Source organism: Tympanuchus pallidicinctus, unplaced genomic scaffold (assembly GCF_026119805.1).
Source record: "Tympanuchus pallidicinctus isolate F22 unplaced genomic scaffold, pur_lepc_1.0 scaffold2, whole genome shotgun sequence".
NCBI classification, from domain to species: Eukaryota; Metazoa; Chordata; class Aves; order Galliformes; family Phasianidae; genus Tympanuchus; species Tympanuchus pallidicinctus.
In genome coordinates this window covers 38,997,155-39,009,679 of record NW_026294721.1, presented here as the reverse complement: position 1 = coordinate 39,009,679, position 12,525 = coordinate 38,997,155, and the positions used below count along the sequence as shown (strand labels likewise).

Below are 12,525 nucleotides of genomic sequence, written 5' to 3'. Positions count from 1 at the left end.
TTCAACCATGCTGATCTACAACACTAAATTTACATGCCACTGATTGCTATGAGTTTTTTTTATTTTGTCCCCAAGAATACTTAAGAAAAATTAATTTTTTTCCCCCCTTTATGTCATAATACCGTGCAACAAAGTAGCATAAAGCACTGTGCATTTACTGAAGCTCATAAGTTATTGATGAAACTCTTAAGGACTAAGCTGACAAAGCCATTCTACTTTTGGTGATTTACATAATTATAATTTAGGCATAATTTACTTATTATTCTGCTGCCTATAATCAACTTTTAAGCAAACACTCCGTTCTCATCCTTATATTTTAACCTGAAGCAATTCAAATTAATTCACAAATGCAGTTTTGTGCAATCCTGGAGGCAGTGATCAGCTAAAAGGCATCTCAGTAATTGTTTTAAGTGCTGCATAATAATCGGGGAAAGACTATTACTGATCATCACCTCTTCATTGCTATGATTGTTTCTACCATGGCAGCACCTAAATCAAAGCCCAGAGATATTGGCTCACTGTTTCATATAGAAGTGCAATATGGCAGTTTATCCACCCATAGACTGTTGCTGAGAATCAGTTCCCCAGCTGCACCAGAAAAACCTTAAATACATCAGGCTACTCACTTTTGTAATGCATATTCTGCACCCAACTGCAAAAATCACACCCCTGAAATTCCTCTTCCTTAGCCAAGAGGAGGCAAGCAGGAAAGCAGCCACTGAAGCCGACTGCTCTATTCCTTTTCCAGGAAAACTCAGGAAGAGAAAATAAAGTACATGCAAAACAAGAAGGGTAGAAAGGAAATGAGTCAGATTTGCTGGAAAATATTTACTTGCATTTCTAATACAAAGGATTCTTGAGCACTCATCACCAGCGCGTCATCAAGGCTGGCATAATGAGGTGGATTCGTTGCCATGTGCTACTTAAGGTCAAAATCTGCCATTTGTATCCTCCAGTGACATCAGTGCAAGTTCCTCCTGGGGGCCCAGATAGCACTGCATTGCTCTGCAAGGCACACTGGCCTGTACAAGGAGGCTGCACTATATTACATAGGAAAGCAAGAGCATGCCTGCTTACATCCTTCTCAAAAGCAAGAGATGGGAAGAACTGAGAGACATCTTGAAATGAGAGTGGTATAAGCTAGAAAAGCCTATTGACTATGCAGTCAGGAGGGCTTGTGCACCCCCCGCAAGTCACCCAGCCTTCTGTACCTCCACATCTCTCAGTCCGCTTCTTGAAAATGTAAACTCCTTGCTTCCAGAGGCAGCTTCACTATACAGCACAAACTGATCTTAACTGGGGTCCAACATCATCTATGTCAACAGTAATACCAACTAGCCAGCATCCTAATACCCATCTACACACTTAACGCAAGTATATGCAGCTGACTGGGAAGGCTGCAGTTGCAAAACTCATTCAGAAGGCAGCATGAGAAACATCAGAAACAATTAGAAAGCAGCAGTGAAAGGCCTCCTAAAGATACTTAAAGAATAACAGTGTTCTTTGAGTAAATACTGCAGCAGAGAGGGACCACTAAAGCTCACCACATTTTCCAGGTGCTGACCCAGGAAGTGTAGGCACCTGGCAGCTGCACCACCACAGTCTCAGGCTGTTGGAGTGATTCAGCTTTCACACTACAAGTGAAGGCAGCAGGATTGCACAGGTGAAAGCATCTTACCTTTAGGGAAAGGAAGAATCACACTGACTCCTCCTACTGTATGCCTTGTCTCAGATGGACTTGTTACTGGCTGTGGATGAAGTAATGGTGACTTTTTTTGGTCCCTGAACCGAGACGGGCAGGCAGACAAATCCATTAAGCAACAAGCAGGCTGTGCAGGGGAAAGCTACAGCTTTCCTACAAGCAAGTTGGCCAGCATTTCCTCTGCTGGTAGCTGCAGCCTACATGGGATGCCGGAGCTGGCAGAACCCTTGTCACAGGCTGGTAGCCAAAGACACCTCATATTCAGTCCCTGTGCTTGGAGGATCCTCCTTCCTGCACTTTTCCCAGGTATAACCTTTGGGAGGGAAGGGAGACACAGCAGAAGTCGGTGCTAGGGCTACTAGCCATGTGCAGGAGCAACATAATTTCAGCAGTTCAAGCCTACAGTGAGATATGGTTGATCATTAGCAGCAAAAACACTACTGATTTAAACCAACACAGAGCTACTGACATCACTATCTCCAGTTCAGGCCAGACTGATAATAGGAATTAACAAAATCATCTTCTGTTTCCTATTGTCCTGGAGGTTGCCCAAACCAGCTAAGCAAGCCCAGAGTAAACATAAAAAATTATAGTCTTTTTTGACATCTGAAATGTTTTTCATCAGCATTGGAGTGCCCACATAATTTATATATCACAAAAATCATTTGGCAGTATTAAATACGAAAATAATATATCATGGATTTGTTATTGGAAGGGAAACAATTTGCTGCACGCTACAGCCCAACAGAAGAAAAGCCTGATTGCTGTGATGAATAATGCATATTGCCTATAGTACTAATTAACCTTGTACTCCAGTAAGATATTACGGAACAATAAGGCTAATTTGAATGTGGCCCGACACTTTTCCCAGTGGCATCTGGAAATCAGCCTTTGGAACATATAAAATATGAATTTGTTGAACCAAAAGCCTTTGCTCAATAAATAGAGATTGTTTTTGTTTCTCTGTGTACTTGTAGCTCATGTTGCTTGCATGAGTGTACATCATACAAAATACAAAGGATTCACCATACCTGCAGCACTGCTATGGCATGGCCTTGGCTTTTCCCGATCAGAGTGGAAAAAAGCTTCCAGCAGCTCACTGAAAATGAACACTAGCTTCAAGCTGAGACATTTTTACTTCTGACCTCAAAGCAAATGTCTCCATCTGAAAACACCAAGTCTAGTTTTGTCTGACCTTGTGTTCTCTGTGATGTTCCTGTTAGCCCAGAGCTATGTGAAACACTAAGGACACGGTGGCTGTAAGAACCAGCATGCTCCCTACTATGCACAATGCAGCCAAGGGCTTGCACAGCCAAGGACTTGCCCATCCAAGCCAAGTTTTCAGCAAAGACATGCATGGAAGGCATCACACATGGAAATCCTGGTAAACACCTTGCCTAACAGCACACATTCAACCTCAAGTTTTCAGCCGGAGGATCAGATTTTCAGGTGGCACTGGCCCACTGCTACATGCGCCAAGATCAGATCTAGATCCACCTTTTTTTCTTGGCAAGAGACCAGCAAAACAGACTTTTCAGCTTTCTCCAAGCACTTCTCAAATCACCAGGAGGTTACCAAAGCAAACAGCACCCTACAATGTTGTTCAAGGACAAGGGCCAAGCAGGGGCCACTGGCCCCCTTCCAACAGTGCATTTAACACACTGCATTCCAGAGTCAGCGCATGACTGGCTGCCCTCATCACCAGAATGACACAGCTCTTGTCAATGCCATTAGCCATCCTCAGAGTTCAGTCGATAACTGTAACATACAATCATTTTGCCTGTCCCAAAGCACCAGATTTCCATCTGGCAGCCATCCCATACATCAGAAAGTGAACCTCCTGACCCAGAACACACCAGTAAAAAAGCACCAGGAGATGCCTGACCTGAGTGCTGAGGACTTATCATCAATGCATCCAGGAGGCAGGAGCCCAAAGGTGGCAGTATTGAGGATGCCATGTGTAGAGCAGAAGTCAGGTAAGCTCACAGCATTGCAACAGCAGCTTAGGGAAGGCTTTCTACCATGCACCAAGTCCTGCAAACAGGCCTGAAAGGTTGATGTGTTATCTTAAGGCACAATAGAGTGAGGAATGACTCAAAACTTCTTACCTAGAGTGCACTGGAGAGAAACTTACAGATGAACTTACGCCTGTGTCCCTCTGTGTGAGATAAGAAGACAATCAGGAAGAGACAGCATCTCTCTAATACTCAGGAGGTTCAGAAGAGTTCAGGATCCCATCGTTATTTGATCTCAGCTATGTCTATTACTACAAGCTTAATTGCTATTTTGTAGGCTGTGCTTTTATAGCAGTCAATGCAGAACTCAAGATCTAAGCCAGTAAATAATTTTCATAGTTAAGAATGTACTGTAAGGGATTATCATCTGCTTCCCAACAAAATCAATGGTAAAATTCCCAGTCACCACAGAAAGTACACCACCACAAGGCAATTCACTTCTAGCAGGCAAACTGCACCCACATGAATCAGTCCAGTGGTACTACTCTGAAGAGCCCTATGCTATTTCTGAGGCTCCACAAGCATGGGCATCAACTGGACAGTTTTTCTTTCTTCCTCATGTTCTAGCTAGAATCTCAACCTGGACCAAAATTCATTTTCACATGAACGATCGATTAAATCTCTCAAGCATAAGCTTGTCTCTGCATCTGTGTGTGTGGGCCCGTGCTGCTCTGACCCAAGAAGCATATACAGGCATTACTGTTGGCTAAATTCCCTATTGCCTGCTATGTTAGAGGAAGCAACTGCTGTCACAACACAAGAGCAAGTCCTAAATGCTGTGACACTTCATTTGTCTGGGCAGCAGCATGCCTGGAAAGATGACTGCCTTGCTTTAGTGGAAGTATGCAAGACAATCAAGGCCAGCTAAGCAAACCAGTTTTGACATATTAAATCATGCTTGAACTGTGAGAGCAAAGCAAAATAATGTAAAAGCTCTTCTAAAAAATGTCTTTAAAAATAAATGGATAATGCTGCCTGGCTTCATCCATAGAAAGAGGAGAAAGCCTTTTATCTGAGCATCCCCGGTAATTAACACAAACAATGGTCTTGGATTTGTAGTAGCACAGCCCCGTCCCAAGATGCCAGCACTCCTGGCATTTCTTGAACGACACAGCAATGAAGCAATGACGCCCATGGTGCAGGCTGTGCTGCTGCCTGGACAGCAGACTGCAAAGCAGCTTGGAGCTGGGAAGCTGCAACCCACAGGCTGCTTCTACCGAATACCAAATTAGCACATTCCCCATGCTCATAGCGAGCTGCTTCTCCTTTGCTCTGCAGTAATTAAAAAAGCTTCCTTCTCAGACAGCTTTCCAAGGCAGAGCTGTGACCTCCATCACTGCTGGAATGGGATGACAGACTGTCCAACCACGTGCAAGACATCTAACGCATGATTTGGGGAATTAGTGCTGCAGCAAGATGACCCTTATGAACCACACAGGAGGCAGCCATTTCACTTGGCAGGCAGCAACTGTGACTTTGCAGTTCAATATAGATGATGTTGGCTCCTCAGGTGGGCTCACTTTGTCCAAGCAATACCAGTCACACATGTGGAGGGACAGATGAAACTGCTGATGCAAGGGATGCTTTAGACATGGGGGGTCTGGTGCTCAGTTGCCACGCAACTTTGGCAGCAAAATGGACTTTCAGGCTGACATGGATTCCCTGGCACAGCTTCCATCCTAGGAAGAAGCTTGCGTTACTGCGAGATCCTCCTTCAGAATATGTACCTCCAGGCCAAACATTTTTTGAAGGGAAGTATTTAATTTTGAGGTATGAAAGCAAACAGTCTGGTTTGTGTTCAGAACTGCTGACCATCCACCGAATTCAGCAAATGCTAATGAGTGCCTGATGCTTTTGAAAATAAAGTTTCTAAGGCCTCAAAATAATGACATTAATAACTTAATTTTAAGCAGAAGCTTTCAATGGAAAAAAAAAAAAAAAAAAAGCAAACTCTTACACAGCATCACATATTTAAACAAAAAAAAAAATCCAAGGCTTGGAAAATATTTTGCAAAGGACAACTTCGGTTCCATTACTAGCTTTAGAGTTTCTGTGCTGCTGTCCAGCACTTCGCAACAAATTCACCTGAAGATGAATGATCCTACAAGGGTTACATTTCCCCAGGATCACAAAATGAGCACGTGGAATCAAGTACAGCACAGACAGTCATTCAATGAGTGCCTCAGCCCCAAAGCAGACATTTGTTAAATGGGGAAATGGTGACTGCAAGCTCCTTTGTAAAGTAGATCTTGAGAAAAGCCTTTTGTATAAGCTGGAAATATTGCCACAGTTTGTATAAATTATTTCTTTCCTTGTAAAGAAAGCCAAGTGCCCGTGAATCTCCTCACAAGCCACTAAAAGCCCACCATGAAAACTGAGGACACAGCACTGAGCCTACTAAGACAGGGGCAAGTTCCCAAGGCAGTGCTGCCTCCTGTGCTCCCATGGCTAGTGGGGTTTGGCTGCTGAACCCAGCAAAGGAGCAGAGCGTGAGTCCATCTCCACCATGCAGGCTGCATAAGGATAGCAAGCCACAAAGTGAGACAGCAGAGCAGCAGGTGCATATCCTCTCCCGATCTCTTTCAGGAATGTAACCTGAAGCAGAACAGGGCAGTGACAGCCTTGTTTCCTCCCCAGCCAGCGGATGTGAAATCTAAGCTCTAAAAGCTGCAGCCCACAAGGAAAACATCTTTCTTGGCCTTAACCTGATTTCCAGGGACCAAAGTGAGAAAAAAGTTGTGTCACCTGAAAGCCCAGTTCTTCAAACTACAACAGTTTAAGGATCTACATTTATGAAGGCAGGATAAGTATATGAAAGCAAGAAGGGACATCCACAGACCCAGCATCTTCTCTTTTGCCTTTTCTTTCTTTAATCTGTTTTGGGTATACAGTTTGGGGTTTATAAAACACCTAGCCTTGCTCTTTGAGTTCATTCCAGCATTAAAAACTGTGTTACCATCCTGAAGGAAATAAAAAAAATGGAGGCACATCAGTGGTGAGCTCAATGTAAGATTAACCATGTGTTGTCTGTGGACACTAGACTAAATCCTATGATAAAAGGGAGCAAGCTTCCAAAATAATACACAGCCATCCCTATTTAGATGAAAACCAGTCACCTCTTTGTGTAGACATCTGCGTTGCAGTACCTTTGCTCTCCCTGCATTCTACTAAACACCTTACACAAGAGACATTTATGAAGCTTTAAAAAAAAAAAAAGGTAAATTGCAACTACAGTCAAACAAGACAAAATTGCACTCTTTTCTAAAACCTAGATTTCAACCTCAGTGTTAGCTCAAAGCAAGTTAAAGTGGTCAAAAAATGCACTGAGAAAAGCTTATAATTGAAATGTCAACACATCATTAACTACTGCTAAGTGATTGAAAACGAACAGGACAAAAGTGAAAACCTGCTCTATGAAGAAAACCTGCTATAGTACACCTTCATTTTAATACTCAATATAAATTTTGTTAAATGAGGATTCTGACAGACTAGCACTGGTGGATCTATGGCAATTCAAGAGCTAGCAGCCACCCTTCTGCTAAGGGTTACAGGCAGCTTTCTATCAATGAAATCCTCTGCATTGCAAACCACTACTTTTATACTTACTGCTTAGTATTTCCCCAGAGTCTCTGCTTCTGATCACTACAATTAATATACAAGCTAATTCCAAATAATTCTGGAGTTGAAAGTGACAACCAAATGAACCAAACAGCACACCACATCTTTCCTCCTGCAACACCTCTCCCATTCCATACTTTTAAGAAATTCCTTAAGGTACCAATGGATATTCTGCATTCAAGAATGCTAAAAAGTGATGATAATTTACCAGAAAACAAACAAACAGTATTCGGCTAAATGCCAGTTAGTTATCTTGAATCAGAGGCAAAAGTATACCCCAAAATTTCCTTTAGCTAAGAAGCAAGAATGACCTTCAAAAGTGAAGTTTTTAAGACCTAATTCCAAATTCAATTTTGCTTATACTGTTCAATGCATAGTTTACATGGGAGAGACGTGCTCCTTATTGTCCTGTTACTGCATAGCAGTCACAATGGAAGGAATAGGAAGGTTAAGCTAACCAAAGTAACAACCTAAAAGCACTGCTGTGGAATGAAGAAAGATCTTCAGAGTCACAAGGGGTTCTAAGTATACAAGGCAGTGCAGAAGGTGAAAACTCATTATCAAAGTACAATATATTGCCTCAAACTACAAACCATGACTCCTATAATGAAGGCAAAGAAACATGTAAAATAAAACAAGTAATATTACACAAACTGTCCTATTGCAAAAGTTTTGATCTCTGGCAAACATCCCCTTGCTCTCCAATACATCAGCTGTAGAACAAAACCACCTAAATATATACATGCACACGCCTCTGCAGAATAAAACCATTCACCCTCCAGTGAGAGCTACCTTTTACTGCAATGTAGCATTCAAGTGATTTTCTTTAAATTTGGAAAGATAATACAGACGGTGTAGCCAAAAATTCAGTTATTCTGATGCTGGTTGGTTTTGTGCCTAATTAAAATTAACTAGGCGCTTCAGCTCATAATTATATAAACACCTACAACGCTATACTCCCAGCCAATTTTGTTTTAATCAGAAAAACGCACAAGAAGGATGAATGATGGGCAAAGAACTCCCTGGAGGGGCAACAGCATTTCCAAATTCAGTATTTTCCATATACTGAACATTTCCATCAATGTTTTTCTTGCCATGTAATCACCTCCCAGTAGGACAATTAAGAAGAGATTTTTTTATTCCCGGACTTGGCTTGCATTCTACTCTACCACAAGGGTGAAAGTGTGCTCGCCTTGCTCACTGAGTCCCAGTGGGAAGGGCACTGAGAAGACAGGCAGGATTTAGTAACACGCTGCCTTCCTGGTATCCATAACAAGGAGTCTGGAGTGAGAATTCAGCCAGCCCTAGGTGGAGAAGAAAACTGAGGGGGGGGGGAAGAAAAGGGGCAGAAAAAAAGTTACCCCTGTTCCGCATTTACATCATATGTGAAACCAGAAAGCCTGGCTGCTTCAGAGTCAAACCCCAACTCCAAAACAAAGTTACCTGTGCAGCAACACATTTCCATCTCCTAGAAATAAGGGGATGGAGAAGTCAACTGCAGCAACTGTGCCTCCCAGGAAAAAAAACACACACTGAACATTAACTGTTTGTTTTTTCTCCAAAATAGGAAGATGAGTAACTCCGTTTCACTCCTGACCAGTTACCAACAAAATGACTCACACATCAATTTGGCAGGGAAACTTCTGATCTGCATGAGCTAGCAACCCTTGTCAACTGATTTTAATTACATCCACAGTAAAACATTTCTGCCAGTAGCATTCATTTCTGCAGTCTTTGTTTCCTGTAGGAAATTCTTATTTGTCTTGGCAAGAGCTGTAGCTGAACTTCAACACAATTAATGAACAATCACCAAATTAAATATTGGTTGTAAAAGCATAGTGATATTCAGCAAAGTTGATTAAAGAAAGAATAATCAAACAACAAATATCAACACTCAAGAAAGAAGAATTTGAATCTTCTAGAGCTGTTTTACAAAAATAATCCAAATATTTCCTCTGGTAGCAGATCCTTTCTAGAGAAAGCAAGCTATACACCATGATCCATCCCTATCCACTCCTCAGTTTCAAAGCTCTTCCCTCAGAAAGCAGTTAAGAAAAACTTAGGTGAAGTTTTTCTTTATTATTTTGTCCCTCTCTACAACATCTGTAATACTGCCCACATTTTGCAGCTGGCTAGAACTGGCTGCATGCCTTAGATGACTCCTTAAGCAACATTATCCACTGATCCTTGGAAAGGAGACCCTGCTGATCACCTGAACTCAGTACTTGTCTTTTCAGCTTGGCTCTCTTTCAATGCAGTTGTTTATGGTTTTTTTGGTGTTTTTGTTTGTTTTTAACTCAAATATTTTATTCATTTGTGATTCAGCTCTGAAAGGCAGCTGAAAAAATATCAGGCTCTGCTAACTAATTACATCTGCAGTTACAGCTCTGTGGCTCCATATCATCACCAGGACCTCGCTGCTGCGCCAAACGCTGAGTATTTAGGTCTCACCTGATCAATGGGTCAGCATCCCTTTCTTTCCAGGACAATGGGCTACAGAGTCTTTAAAGGGATAAAAATAAGCACTTCTTGGTTTTCGCTAAGAACACATTGGGCTGTACTCAGGATGAAAACACAAATCCCAAATGGTAAGCAACTAACCCTGAATTTACAACCATACTTGCCCCAAAGCAGAAGGAGGGAAACAAAGGCGGGAGCGATACATTTCTTTGTCCAAAACCCTGAATGGGTGAAGATCTAACAGACTTCAGTGGCACCACATTGGTTTCACAGCATTTTAGGATCTGGCCTTTGGGAACCTACTGCCCGCTAATGAGGAGACCACCACCAGGCATTTTCAAGCTAGCAAAAATGCTCCGGAGCATTGATAAAAGATCCATTCAGGTGAACCAAGGTAAAGTCAATCACCACGGTTCCTTCAGTTGCACCAAATCACTGCTCTGTAGGACTGCATAGAAATTCAGAACAATTGCTTTCAGTTTTTATTGTTAACTAGTACCACAATTTATTCTTGTGAATAACGAACCTTAGAACCAGGTTCTTTATAAACATGTCCCAAAACTGTCACAGTTTACCTCTAGCTGTCTCATAGTTGTTGATAGTTGCCAGAGGAGGTGTAAAACATGAGTAGTTTGAGTTCTTTACAGTAAATACTGCCTAGTTGCCATTATTAATTGAGAGAGCGAGCACATTATATAAGGAGATTAGGCCATGTCATATTTACAACCTCTGTGTCCCCAGTGAGAGAAATTACTCAGCTGTTACTGTCAGTGCCTTCTTCAAACAGGAACCCTGCTGACAAGATGATGAATTCAGAACATCGTTGCCAATTAATGATTTGTAGGCAGAAGGGATTTCAATAGTTCCCATATGTCTGTGAGGTGACTGGGATTTACATCGTCTCTTATTAGACTGTAGTCTGCTTTGTCCAGACATGACACTAGAGTTTGGAAAATGTCATCTTTGCATGAGAAATTTTAGTAAACAAAGCCAGGCTCTTCAGGGTTGAAAACATTTCCTGAAGTACAGTCAGCAATAACCTCCTTAATGGTAAAAGAAAGCAAACGGGGAGACCACTTGCGATTGATTTACAAACCAAAGGTAAGAAGTTACTTAGGTATTTGTCAGATGTACAAAACACACTTCCCAGACTATCGTTATGTCAGCCAGGAGCATAGTGTGCATTTCTTAAATGCGAGCCAGCCTGTGAAAGAATCACCAGTATCAAAGCAAAACTTACATAGCATCTTCCTCAGTGTGACTTACTCTACTAACAGGCTGCAAATTTCCTTTACTCTCCTATAAAAAAAGCTCATCCTTGTGAGTATAGCAACACCCCAACCAGAAAGCATTTTACTCACAAACAACATCAGCACGTACTCTGAATGTACTGAACGTAGACATTCTGGACAGCCTAAGGCTGATGTCTTCTATCATCTGAACACCTTAGTGTGCCAACCAGTAGGAGATATTTGGCATCATGACCTGGGTTAAACAAAGGACATCCAAATGGGGCCCTCAAACTGACTTTGCCAGTCACTGGTAGCTTCATCTGACAGCCATAAGTTTTGAAATATGGTGGAGAGCAGCTTGGCAACCACATCAGCCAGATTCCTTAGGACTCTAGGATGCAAGTTATCTCGTCCCAGAGGTGTGTACACATTCAGTCTCATAAGGTGGTCTTTTACTGGTTCTACCATTGCAGTGGGGGAAGTTTGCCTTCCTAGTTCCCACCATGAGGTTCAAAGACATGAGAAATATGAAAAACCTGGCTGCCAGTGAAAACTAAGGCAAAGCATTCATTAAGTACCTCAAACTTCTCCATACCTATTGCAGCGAGTTTTCCTTTCTCATTTATCAGAGGAATTATGTTCTTTTTTGCCTGTCTCTTCTGACTAATGTACCTATAGAAACCCTTCTTGTTGTTTTTAACATCCCTTGTCAAGTTCAGTTCCATCTGTGCCTTAGCTTTCCTAATCTCATGTCTGCATATTCAGACAGCATCCCTATATTCTTCCCAGGTGACGTGTCCTCATTTCCACTGCCTGTATATACCCTTCTCCCTCAGTTTGACCTGCAGGTCCTTGCCAAACCATGCCAGTTTCCTGCCTCCTCATCCTGCTTTCTTATTCTGAAGGATGGGGAGGCCTTACACATAGGATGGCACAGATCCATCCTATGCACCAACAGTAAATGCCAAAGATAGCTTTCTGAACCAAAGTGAAGAGGAAACACAACACTGTCTTCAGCTGGAAGAGAATCCTTCTGCCTTCTCCACAGGTTCTTTCTAAGTGGCCACAAGCAGAAGGTAAGAAGATGGGAAACGCAACTGATGATGAAGTAGTAAGTTTTGCAAAAGCAAGTCTGTGCCAAACTTTTCTCTTTGTCGCCAAAATAGGTTTTCTTTTAAACAGTTACACATCTACAATAGAAGGACAAATTTTACAAATATTCAATACAAAACACCATACTTTCTGTACCACCTCATTGTACATTACACTTTTCAAAAAGTATTTAAGTTTTAAACATCAGACACCCTAGATCACTTCCTCGAAGCCCCTGATTCAGCAGATCTGTACTGAACAGAAACTCAGAAGCTTATGTGCAAACTTGAGCATATATGGAAGCATTCTCTCCTGTGGGACTACACATTTAATTCTAAGCAGCTTTATATTAAACTATTTACCAGAGAAGAAAATACCAAACCTTCCATGTTCCACCACCTCTGCC

At 41.9% G+C, this 12,525-nt stretch overlaps 1 protein-coding gene across 19 annotated transcripts in view; it reads right to left on the bottom strand.

Moving 5' to 3' along the window:
• Positions 1 to 12,525, bottom strand: part of EPHA5 (EPH receptor A5) — a 197,253-nt gene that overhangs the window by 144,702 nt on the left and 40,026 nt on the right. The gene's annotated exons all lie outside the window — the stretch shown is intronic.